The sequence below is a fragment of the Xiphophorus maculatus genome, chromosome 3 (assembly GCF_002775205.1).
Source record: "Xiphophorus maculatus strain JP 163 A chromosome 3, X_maculatus-5.0-male, whole genome shotgun sequence".
Lineage (NCBI taxonomy): Eukaryota > Metazoa > Chordata > Actinopteri > Cyprinodontiformes > Poeciliidae > Xiphophorus > Xiphophorus maculatus.
In genome coordinates this window covers 31199456-31212063 of record NC_036445.1, presented here as the reverse complement: position 1 = coordinate 31212063, position 12608 = coordinate 31199456, and the positions used below count along the sequence as shown (strand labels likewise).

The following is a 12608-nucleotide window of genomic DNA, read 5'->3' as shown; positions in this document are numbered from 1 at the left end:
ATTTATCTCATTACTAGACGTTTACTGCTTTTTATGTAGCTTCTTAATAAAAACTAAATCCGTAAGAGTTCTCCTGAGCTCTAAATAGCAATTATTAGTCAAAATGTTTTTATCTGGCCTTATCTACACAAACAAACTACAAATCCCAGAGTGCTGTTCCAGAGCTAAAGCTGGTCATATGACCGAGCAGAGGGAGCAGGTGGTTTGTGGTCATATGATGTTATTAGCCAACACTCAGAAGCAGCAACGTCTCAGCTGAATCCCTTACATCACTCCCGGCGTTGAAAGGTAAAGCTGGAGTGGACGCTCTTCCTCACCTTATCGTTTTCTGCCCTTACAGAGGGATGCAGTAGCCTAACAGCACAGAGAGGGGAGGAGAGGGGACGAGAGAGGCGGAGAGAGGAGGCAAGGATGAGGGGGATGGGAGGCCTTAAAAGGGCTTTTCTGTAGACAACAATAGAGCACAGATGTTCATACTGTAGAAATCTATCTGTAAAAACTGTGTGCCTGCAGGCTGTGTGTGACGCTGGAGTGTTTGCATGGACAAGTCTGGCTTGGAGATGTGTGAAGAGGAGATGAGTCTGTTTACCTCTGATTTAATGCAGGAGTTATATGTGGAGTAGGAAGCATGGCCGGGGGACTCCTGCATGTCTTTCTTTCCGTTCTGTTCTCCAAAGGTCCTGTGTGAGCTGTAAAAAGCTGGACTTTGCTTACAAGGAGTATACAAAGTGTATGCTGTGCAATTCAATGCAGAGGATGTCAGTAAAGTGTACTATAAGTACGTAGTGTCCAGAACACTACGAGACCTTCGAACTTGAATGCCACCTTTTGGAGTTGCAGCGTTTACTGTAAATGATGTCAACATGTAAAACTCCTTCTCTTTTAAGGCTTCAACAGTAAAACTCTTCTCATGTCTGAAGTGCATAATAAATCAAACAGAAATCAAAGCTGCCTCATTTACAGTGCATGGAAACAAGTTGTGTACCTTTGATGTTTTGATCATTTTGGGTCCAAATTTTTTCAGTTTTCAAATCAGATCATTTCTTTTTATAGTAACCAATCAGTTCATACCTGCCTTGAGGAGACATCAATGCTCCTCCTCTCCTCTTGCTGCCATATTTTTTTGTCTCTGACTTTTTAAAACAGGAACATAAAGTCACAAAAGTTCAGGGTTCACAGGGGAAGCAGGAGTAGATTCTTGAAGAGTGAAGTTTCAGCTCCCATACCCAGTGGGAGATGACCTGAAAAAAGAGGGCACAGAATGAAAGACAGGTGAAGCAAAGTGTTGACTCCACTCCAAAATTAATTACAACTGGTCATTTATAACAATTTACTTTACATGGTCTTTGAAGTAATTATTTTTAATTCTAAAAAGGAGAGAAATGAGTTTTAAATACTATTACTAAGGCAGGCTTTTACTATTCATATATTTTTTTCCCATCTTTATAATGTGACGTTAAGAATAAAATGTGAAATTTGACCAGATATTTACTTGAGAGGCCAATAAACCTTATTGGTCTTGGTCTTTAACTTGGGTGACTTTTTTTGCTGTCCTAAATATATGACCTTTCTAAGAGTTGATGAACTTCTGAGTGAAGTGCCATCCATATTAAGCATCACATCACCAGCACAAAATTGTCTTCCAGATGTAAACACCTTGCTGAAGCTCCTGGAGTTGCGTAATTCCACTTAGCAGTACTGCACTGTTGTGGGATGACTGTTAAACCTATTTCAGTTGGAGGTCTGTGGGGGAATGGTATAGGTGGAGATACTGGTGCCACACTATACCCAATACCATGATTGGGGGTCAGAAAATGTTACTGCTTGTGACAGGCACAAAACATACTGAACCAACACACTTGCTGTTGCACTAGTATGGCAACACATTAGGTGTTTGGTTTTAACCCTGCCTGGTGAGTGAGAGTCTGCCCAGCAGTGGAAACTCACCTTACGGTGCATCATAAAACAGAGCACCAACCACACCGACATGTGGAAATGAGACATAAGGAATTCCTTTCACCAGCATTTCCAGAAGCCGTCAGTGAGATAATGTGTCTGCCTCCACCTGCATTTATCATACTGGTTATCTTTGCCAAACACGTCAGGAGATAGATCTCTTTACTTTGAGGAAAAGCAGGCTAGTCATCTATATCAACTCAGAGTCTCTTGGCCATTTAGTTCCCCAACCAAAATCCTCAAGAAATTTCTTCAGAATTTTAGAATTAGCAGAGCTAAAGGCATTTGAGTAGTTCCTGTGGTTTTCCACCTGTGTGCTGCAGTAGCAGCAGAAGACAATCTTAATCAATGTGGGTCCAAAATTCAATGCCATTCCTAATAGCTTTCACAAAGTATTTGTAGTCCAGTAGGTCTCCTTTAGCTGTTGGAATCCTGACATCAGTGATGCTTTTTATTTTTTTTTATTTGATACTCACTAACAGTGGATTACTGGGAAACTTTCTTTCAGAGTCTATCAAGCACTGCTTTATCATTGAAGTTGGTGATCTGTGTATGTTTATAGCTTAATGGCTTAGAGGGCTGAACAAAGTGGTCAACCCTGGGTGCTGGCAAAACCCATGTGACGATTATAGGAAATTGGCACATGTTTTTCTTTATTTTTCTTCATCCAACCCTTCATCTGTTCCTATAATGCTTTTAATTATGCAGCTATGCCATTCCAGTTTTAATATGTCAGGTATAGATTCACCTTGAGTCTGTTATCTAATTATTTAAAAAAAGGAATACATCACTCCCAGAGGCAGACTCATTTCTGCATAAAAAAAGCAAATGATGAAAATGAAACCTGACAGTAAAACTAAGCAGAGACTCACATTCTGTTCACACTAATCAGTTTACATAAATTGCATGAATTAAATCTAATACAACTTTTGGCTGTTTGTGCACCAAGAACATGCAACTTGTAAATAAAAATGGGTCTCATATTAGCTTTTCACTTCATATTTATTTATTTATTTTTGATCTGCTATGATCTCTCCCTGTCCAAATGACAGAGAAAATATTTTCCAACAAACTTTTCTACACTGTGAAATCTAATGAGTTCTCCTTACTTAAAAAACATATGCAAACTTGTTGCCTCACAAAAACAAGTTTGCATTTTCTTGATGAAGAGAAATAAACCGATTTATTTACTTGATTTAAGTTCATATTTGAACTTCATAAAACACCCAAATGTTCCCTGAACTTACTTTAATTGAGTATTGGCAAAACATCGACGCAAGTCAAGTTAAATCTACGTCTCTTTTTCAGTTAAATACAATCTTATGCCTTACAGTATGCAGGTAAACTCTTATAAGACTGTTCTAGCATCAGGTCAAAGGTGAAACATCAGAATAATACCTTCCAATTCCACTGTATAATAAAAGGGGCAGTTCTTTAAAAAGCTACCAATCATATGCCAACTCGGTCCAACTGCACCTTTACGGAGGCACAAATATTCCAGGAGTACTGTGGATTGTGTAAACTAGTAATGCTGTTATTCTTTATTATGTTATTAATTTGTATTTATTTCCATGTTTAACAGAATGTTAGTGACCGTTATTATTCCTGACTGTTTGTAATGATGTCAATGTTGAAGCTCAGAGCCACATCCAGGCATTTAGCTGTGTCAGTATGGCATGAGACCCAAAAGCTCCATATTATTTGTGGTTGACTTTTACACATGGCTTCCATTCTGAACTGCCATCTGTTATGTTATGGACAGAATTTTTTCATCGTCCTTTGGCAAACAGTCCCCCTATGTAAATAATTAGATTTGCTTGACTTTGCGTGAATATTTTAGTATTAATGACTCCAAAGTAAATCCAATGCCCTTTGGGAAATGTCCTACAGATTACTTTAATCCAGGGCTGACCTCTACATGGACTGCAACTTTTATCGAAGGTTGGTGGTATGACTTTTTTAAGCATACTATTCATTCCCACTTAGCAATGGTGTAAAGGCAAAATATGTCTACAGTTATGATCTAAATTAAAGACCAGACCAGACAAGTAATTTGACCAAATATGTTAATGAATCACAAAGTAATGGCCTAAGAACAAGCAAGAGGACATGAACTTTACAAACATGAGAAATGTTGTACTGTTGTTGCTTGCTAGAGTAAATATTAACTTAAAATAATCTAGTTGCAAATTGAGAAAGATCCATAATAAAAGAGAGCGAAACAGATCTTACACAGTGTAGAAATGCATTTATCTACCTTATACATAGATGATATAACCAAAATGTATTCTTTGAGCAGAAGTACACCAAGGTGTTTATAGTCCTCCACCACCTCTTCTTCACAGAAGAATTGATTGTTTCTACACCATGACACAAAGCAGCCTGTACTGAGCCTCTTGTCCATCTCTGATACACCCAACAACTACAAAATCATTGGAGTATTTCTGTAGATGACAAGACACCATCTAGTTCTGGAAGGCTAAGGTCTACAGAGTGAATGGTGAGAGTACAGTCCAATGTGGAGCTCCTCTATTGATAACCACCTAGTTAGACACATGACCTTTCAGTGTCATAAACTGTGGTCTGCTTGTGATATAGTCATAGATCCAGGTAGTTGTTGATGCCTCCACCTGTGTCTGGAATTTCTGATCAGCAGATCAGGCTGAATTGTATTAAATGAACAGGATCCTCACAGCGCTGCCTGATTGTCCAGATGACAGTGGGTTTGTTGAAGCAGGTGTATGATGTCATATTCAACTCCAACTTCAAAGCCATGAGCAAAATGCAAGGGTCCTCCTGATTTGTTCTCATTTTCTTACACAAGTGGACCACTATGTTTCTAGGACGTTCATGATGTGGAATAAGGTAGGTCAACACCTTAAGGTTGAAAACAGGCTGCAGAGTCTCTCAAAGCTGGCTTGCAAAAGCCTTCAGGGCTCTGGGACTTACACCACAGAACCTGCAGCCTTATTACAGTTTATTATCTCCACCAACCTCTGAAGATGTTAAGTGCAAGGCCGGATTTTAGCGTGGGCTTGCTGGGGCTGCAGCCCCGGCGCTTTGGGGGCCCAGAAAGATGCTTTGTATTTTGGTGAATGAATAAGGTCAGAATGTCTTAATTTTATCACTGGCTAAGAGGATTTTGCGGTGTTGTTGATTGTTTTACGATGGTGGACAACAGAATGAATGACAGCGGAAGAACACAGGAGCGAAAGACAAAGAGGAGCGCGGCCGAGGGGTGATGAAGAAAATATCCAAGCTAACAGGGTTTTTTAAAACTCATATTGGATATGGAACAGAACCATCGTCCCTCTCTGCTTCTCAAGATGTTAGCCTTGCAAACAGCAGTTCTATGGTCCCCCAGAATCTTTATCTCTGACTGATCCGGTTTCTGCCCAGAGGCGGCAGAAGGGCGAACTTCTTTGCCAGGTGCAGTAATGACCACGGATAATCTGTACAGTACTGATCCTGCGTTTTGGGTAAAAATCTGATGAGTTTCTGTGAGCTAACTGGGCAAGAAGCAGGGAATATGGATGCTAATTTTAAAGCACCGGAACAGCTTTACAAACATCAGAAACAATTATTCTCTAGATCACGTTTTGAAAGACATCTCGCAAGTGGTGAGTACATCCAAACACAGGGTGAGTTATCCTCCACCCACCGCGGCTGTGTTCTGTATTTTAAACGATGCTAAAAATCAGTGATGCTTTGCAACGGGTTACCGTGAGTGGGAAAAAGCAACAGACTGCTCTGCTCGCTTGCACTCAATGTGAAGTTAAAAAAGCGGAACTAACTTTAGCTTCCAGCTAGCAGCAGCGGGAGGAACTGTCCTATTCCTATGGCGAAGGACCGACTCTACAAATTAGCTGGCGTGCGTCCTGCCCTGCCCTGACACGCAGCTAAAATCCAATCATCACCGAATAAAAGTTTTGACCAATTTTGGCTCTCAGAGGGGAAATAACCTGACTGTCTGAACTTGGTATGGAAATAAACCTGAGAAAGAGAGGTTCTCTAATAACAGAGAAATATACAGTTGATTAAAATTGAAAGAGGGAGGGAGACAGATAAAGATAGAACTGAAGAAGGATAAATAAATAATGTACATAGAGGATGGATAGAGAACATTGTCAAATTTTTCTTCCTTAGGAAAGCTCTGTTGTATAGACATATTCAAGATGTTCAAGTATTTCTTTAATAACTATTTTGTTTGAAGTAATGATCTTTAAATTCATTAAAGCTGCACTGGTAGCAATTTTCTCGTCCATCACGATCTTTAAAAATCTGACTTGCTGAACTTTTTTTGTGCGTGTGTGTGCAAAATATAGCAAAAACGTTGGCAATCATGGAGTGACTGTTGTAAACTTTGCATGGAGAGATGATCTGCTGGTTGGGACTTTCGGTCAGCTCTCTGTCATGGTGGACATTGGCAGATTTTTGTGACCTTGTAGGTAGATAAGATTTGTGGATAGGATCGATTCCACAAGTAAGTCATTGCCAAGCACCGAGCACCCAAAGGGAAGGAAATCAGGGATACTGTATATTATATATATATATATATATATATATATATATATATATATATATATATATATATATATATATATATATATATATATATATATATATATTGGCTCAAACCCAGGGGCCCACCTTGGCTCAAACCCAGGGGCCCACACTCTCCTAAGTCCAGCCCTGGTTAAGTGAAACTAACTTCTAAAAAAAAAAATACATAAATCTATTAAGACTTTGTGATGAAATTGACCCTTCTATAGTGCTTTGTTTCCAGTTTGTGTGGTTTTGCTAATTCTTTTCTGCTTCTGTGTTGCTCATTCAGTGGTAGAGAGTAACACACACCAGCTGTCATTGGGCACATGAGCAGTAATGTTCTCCTTGATTGCCAACTGTCTGAGTCAAATCATTCATCAACTTTATTTATAAAGCGCTTTAGCACCAGCCGCAGCTGAAACAAAGTGCTGAACATCAGTATTAGATAAATAAGATAAAGAAAGCATTTAGAAAATGTAGCTAGACTGATAAGATCAATATCCATAAAAAATTGAGTGAAATCAGGTTCGTTAAGCTGAAGGCTAATGAGAAAAATAAGTTTTTATGAGCTTTAAAAATGGACATCATAACTAGTATTGCAATATGATTGTTAGTGTCCGCATGCACCTCTGAGTTATGCTGGATTTGGTAATACTACTTCTTGTCTGAGGGCAAAGTAAGATTATTTTACTGACTTACAGAGCTCAGTTATATCAGAGAACATCTACATCCACGTCACACTGGCAGGTCCTTGAGTCCTACTATCAGGACCTGCTGATATTTTTAACCCAAATGTTAAGGATATCTAGAGATAGAAGCCTTTTATCTCTTTATACATAGAAGCCTACAAGGATTCTGTAGGCTTTGGTGATACAAGTTCTTTCAAAATCAATGGTGATTGGAATAAAGAAAGGAAAGAATATTTTTTACATTTGACATGAGACTAAGCCACCTCAGATAACAAGCCTAGACTCTGTTGTGTGAATAATAGCGGGACAGAGGTTTAGATATCAAAGCCTTACCAGTGGCACTTATTAAAATATCAATTGTGTACAGTGTTTTTTTGACAATACACATGGGACATGATTTATTCTGCTGAGGAATTTGGTTTTATCTGTTTCTTATCATGCTGTATCTGCTCAAATATCTTCCAATCCTGTGTTCATAAATGGTTTTTAGCTGCCGTCCAAGAGTTTTCAGACCTAAGAAACATTTAATATTTTCTCGCATTAATAGAATCACAAACTTCAATGTATTTAATTTGGATACTAAACACTAGCATAATATAATTACTAGAAAGGGGAATGAAAATGATCATTTTAAAAAACACCTTTATTAGAATAAAAATCTGAACAGTGTAGTTGACATATATTTATCCCCCTTTACTTTTATACTCGTAAATCAAATCTAGAGGTTGGTTAGACAACGTTAGTGAAGAAACAACATTGTGAAGACCAAGGACAGGTCAGACACTGGACATCACTGTCCCAGAAAAAACTCTTGTTGTCTTGGTTTTCCTGACACAGGACAATACATGGAACACACCACAGCATGGTGGTGGCACCCTTATGCTTTCTTCAGTTGGTAAAGGGAAGCTAGTCAGAGTTAATGGGAAGATGCTTGGTGCTAAATCAGGACAATCATGGAAGAAAAAATGTTACAGAAGACTTAAGACTAGGGGTTGGGGGGGGAGGTTCACCCTTCAGCAGGATAACCAGGATAAGCATTCAGGCAGAGTGAATGAAATCTGGACTGAAAGTCAATGAGAATCTCCAGCAAGACTTCAACATTCCAGTTAACAGATGTTCTTCATCTGATTTGAGTGTGCTTTCGGTTATCTTGCATAGAAGAGTGAACAAATATTTCATTATTTTGTATGTACCCAAAGACAGAAACCCTAAATGACTTTTAGTTGTTATTGTATTTAGAGGTGGTTTTGTAAAATATTGCTCTGGAAGGCTGGATACAAATCCCTTCACACCTTTCAGATTTTATTGGTTTAAAAGATTAAAAATCAAGTTTTCTTTCTTTTCAACTTCACCATTTTAGACCACTTTATATTGGTTTTTCACATGAAACTCCATAGAAAACACATTTAGGTTTGTGGCTGTAAAGTGACAAAATGCTGAAACAATTTGAGGGACATGGATTCTTTTTCAGACTATCACCATGATGTGCATTGTGATACAGTGCATTCTTCATAGATGAAACTTCTAGAATAAAACATGTATGTGCAGCTCAGTTGTTGCTCATTGCTTAGCATGTTTGAGGTTTTATTGTATTCTTCACCTCGTCTTCTTGTCTGTCTGATTGGAAACCCCATTGATCATATCAAATTGGGTGAGTAATTGATTGTTACTGGTTATTAACCTCTTAGAACCTTAGACCTCCTTGCCCGCCACTGAGAACACCCTGTAATCAGTCACAAATGGCAGCTGCTAATGAAATTAGTTCCTAGTTCTGCTTCACAACTTTGTTTGTTTCACAAAGTATTGGCAAGGGCATAGAGATGCCACGGTTTACTTTCCCCTGAGAATGGAGTGATAGAACAACAGAATGCTGATAATGAGCAGCTGTGTTTGTGTTGTTTCTTTGTAATTAGTCATGTGTCTGACCAAAATATAAAGATAAAAGATTAAGCAGTTTTACCAGCTACCAATTGTCTTTGATCCAGAAAGTCACTGCAGGTGCACGGTTTGAATAGTGATCATGTAATCAGTGACCTCTATACTTGTCTGTTGCAACCATTTTTCTTATGCAGTAAAGCGTTAGTGTGATGGTCAGGTTTAGAATGGCCGTAATGTTTTAACCTCTGTCCACTTCTTTGTTTTCCTTCAATGCGCAATGGCATTCCTGAATAATGGTTGTGCATCTCATTGCCATACCTTCAACACCAGTTGTTTCAGATTTGTGCAAAAAATTTGTAAGTATTCCGCTTGTCAACAAAACAAAATTTTTCAATTTCTGTTTTTATTAAATAAAAAACAATTAAAAGCACGCATGAATAAGTTTGTTCACACAATGTCATTGGAAAACATGCTACACGATCATTGTCCTACTACTCCCTAACAGTTGTATGACATTGTATTTCTTTATAAGTTGATCAAACTTTGTGTTTTTGCCTTGAATGTAAACGGATGGATTTGGCTTGAATGATGATTTTGTGATCCTGGTTAAATTCCTTCAAAGCACTTTATGCTCTCTATTCTGTCCACTTGCCTCAGTAGTTCATTGACCACACTCCGCAGAACCATTTTGATAACAGTAAAATCAATTGTGTTTGCCCTCAAAGTATTCCACAAATCAGAGAGGACTTATCATTTGAAAAGAAAACAGCCCAACTGCTGCATTAGGATTCTCCAGATGACTGCTAAGCATTGTTTGGAAATGCCCCTGATTATCCTGTCATAAATAGAAAGAGATTAAATTAATTAATCATCTGGATCCAAGAAATCAGAAAGTGAACAAATATTGAAAGGCAGTTATCACAGCTGTCCATTATCCATGTTTGTGTTAAGTCTCTTAAACAAATAACCAACAACCAACTTTAAACTCCTTCACATATGGTGATTTACGCTTTGAAGAGGTTGTTAATGCTACTGTGTGTATGTGCTGATCCATACTGAAGTCTGTTCAGCCATTAAGGGCTGTGTAGTCATGGTGACGGCTGTGAAAAATTGTGAGGAATTTCAATCTCTAGGAAGTCATAGCCGGAGGGTGAAGCATATGTAGCATGAGGATGGCACCAGAAGGCCCCATTGTGGCTGTCCAGTTGGCCATCTGTTACGGTCATGCAGACACAGGCAGGAAGCCCCTTCACCCCCTCCCCACCCTCTATATCCTCTCTTCCCCTCCCCTTACCAGAATGAAAGACTGGCCTTTTTAAATGGCATAGTGGAGGACATCACTTGCTTCCCCTAAGGAACTTCCCAGCACATCCCAGACACTGAGCTTTAGTCTCCCTCTGTGGGACTTCCAGCACACATCCTTGAGTGGGGCAATGACTCCATGCGGAGCATTTGTTGGAGTGCAGAATTAGACCACAAGAGTGGAAGCGGCCACAGCATGTCTCACTCACTGGCCAAAGATCATTACTTGTCCTTATCTCAGGCCAAGTCCTCAGGCTGTTCTCTTCCACTCCAGTCAGGAAAATCATTACCAATTCACTGGAGGCCTGCCCATAGTCCTGAGGAGACAGATATTCCACTGCTGATGGGATGTTACAATTACTTTTGTTAACTCTTTACTAATTGAATTAAAACACTATTGGATTTTTTGTGAAATAGAAGAAGTGACAAGGGACTGTGTGTTGTGTGGACCTGTTTTAGCTTGAAGAGGTTCATGGTTTAAAACAGATGCTGCTGTGGTCTGCTGTTCAGTGGGAAAATAAGAAAATATACTAGAAAGCTCTTCTATATACACTTATAATGCTGAGGACATTAAGAAGTAAATCTCTGGCATGTTCTGTTATTACTGTGGCATTTAGCAAATAGATAAAATATTGATAATTATAAACTGACTGTTACTGAATACTCTTCAGTTTTTGCATGAAGAAGTGGGAGAACACATGTGGAGAGAAGCAGTGGTCTTGGCATGCTAGTGTGCTCTAATTTGAGGAACTTTAAATGGTGAAAACGACTTCATTTCAAAACAACTCAAAATCACAAACTATGTTTTTTTAAAAATGGAAAGCTACATCTTAAGATACACCTTAAGAGACTCTCCAGGCTACCTTATTTTCCAGTATAGTAATTGTGGTAGCTTACTCTCTTCCACAAAATGTGTTTGTAGCATTCAGAGAAGAGAGTATTCTGTGTAATTGCTTTTGGAATGGTAAATTCTGAATGAACAAATTGTACCTTCAGCAAATGTATTCTGACATCAAACTCTGTGTCTGACAGTTGTGTAAGTTGTATTATTATGCTTAAGTCTTAACAATAAAACAATGTTCTCTAGTTATATCACATTCCCTTCTAGAGGACATGAGGTATTTATTTATTAAACTTACTTAGAACATTACTGTAGGTATAAGGATGTAAAAACCTAACCCTGTGGAAACATGAAGGCTGTTTTTTTTCTTCAGAAAAGGTCAACTGAAAGGTCATGCTAAGTTATTTGCATGATGGAATGCTCTGCAAAGAAAACCCCCAGCCAGGTTGAAAATGAGGGTGAGGGATTTTGGGGGAAAGGAGAAGAAACCCTTCCTAAACGCAGATTAAAGAGAGGAATTAGTAGAACATTGAATAGTATCTCCACAGGACCATCACCTGCTCACTGTGACATTTGTATGCATGTGAGGCAGCAATGTCACCTGCCAGTAGTGGTCCAATAAAATAAGTGCAGAGAGGACAACCTCTCTGGTCCTTTCAAACAAATGAAAGCAGCACAGTGTTCCAACTCACTGACTCAAGGTTACCTTGAGCATTCTTGTTGAATTCTGATTCATTGTTACTGATGGTCATCAAGCTGAAAGGTGTGTCTTGACACCTGCTTTATCCATAAAGACACAGATGGTGTTTTTTCTAAGGCTAACAGGAAACAATTTTTTTTCAGGCAAATTAAGCCCTGTGATAAGTCTACAAGTGTGGCTTTTCAGTTATAAAAGCACCAAAGTGTGACTAAATGTCAGCAGACTGTGGCATTAAGAAAATGAGTAGACATTTTTCCCATGGTCATGTTTGGTGAAAATGCTTTTACAGCCAGCAGGCATGGAGTGATCAAAGTGGGAGCTACGAACACTGATCATGCTGCCTCTCCCAGCATGGCTGCAAAGGTTAAAAAAGTTAACAGTCTCACTCATCATAACTGAGCAAAGGTATGACTTCCATGGCAAAATGCAAGAAGATGTATGCTGCTGCTTTCACTACACTGAACAAGAACAGGCAGGGAGTTGTTTAAAGGATCTTAGTAGGTAAGAGGTCAGCTCTCTACAGATGTTCCAGACTAAAATAATCTTAGCAACAGCTGCACCAGAAAGATATCAAATCATCATTTCATAAAACAGCATGGGATTTTACAAATCATGCTAAAGGATTCCAGTCTTAAATTTTCTAATAAAATCTAGCATACTGTAGTAGATGTTGTCAGTCATCGTGGATAAATCTTAT

At 38.7% G+C, this 12608-nt stretch overlaps 1 protein-coding gene across 1 annotated transcript in view; it reads left to right on the top strand.

Annotated features, from left to right (window-relative positions):
• The first annotated feature begins 202 nt into the window (after positions 1-202).
• The window catches only part of tsnare1 (t-SNARE domain containing 1), a 122806-nt gene continuing 110400 nt past the window's right edge, over positions 203-12608 (top strand). The window contains exon 1 of the mRNA XM_023330947.1: positions 203-288. The gene's annotated coding sequence lies outside the window, so the exon portion shown is untranslated. The remainder of the gene's footprint in view (positions 289-12608) is intronic.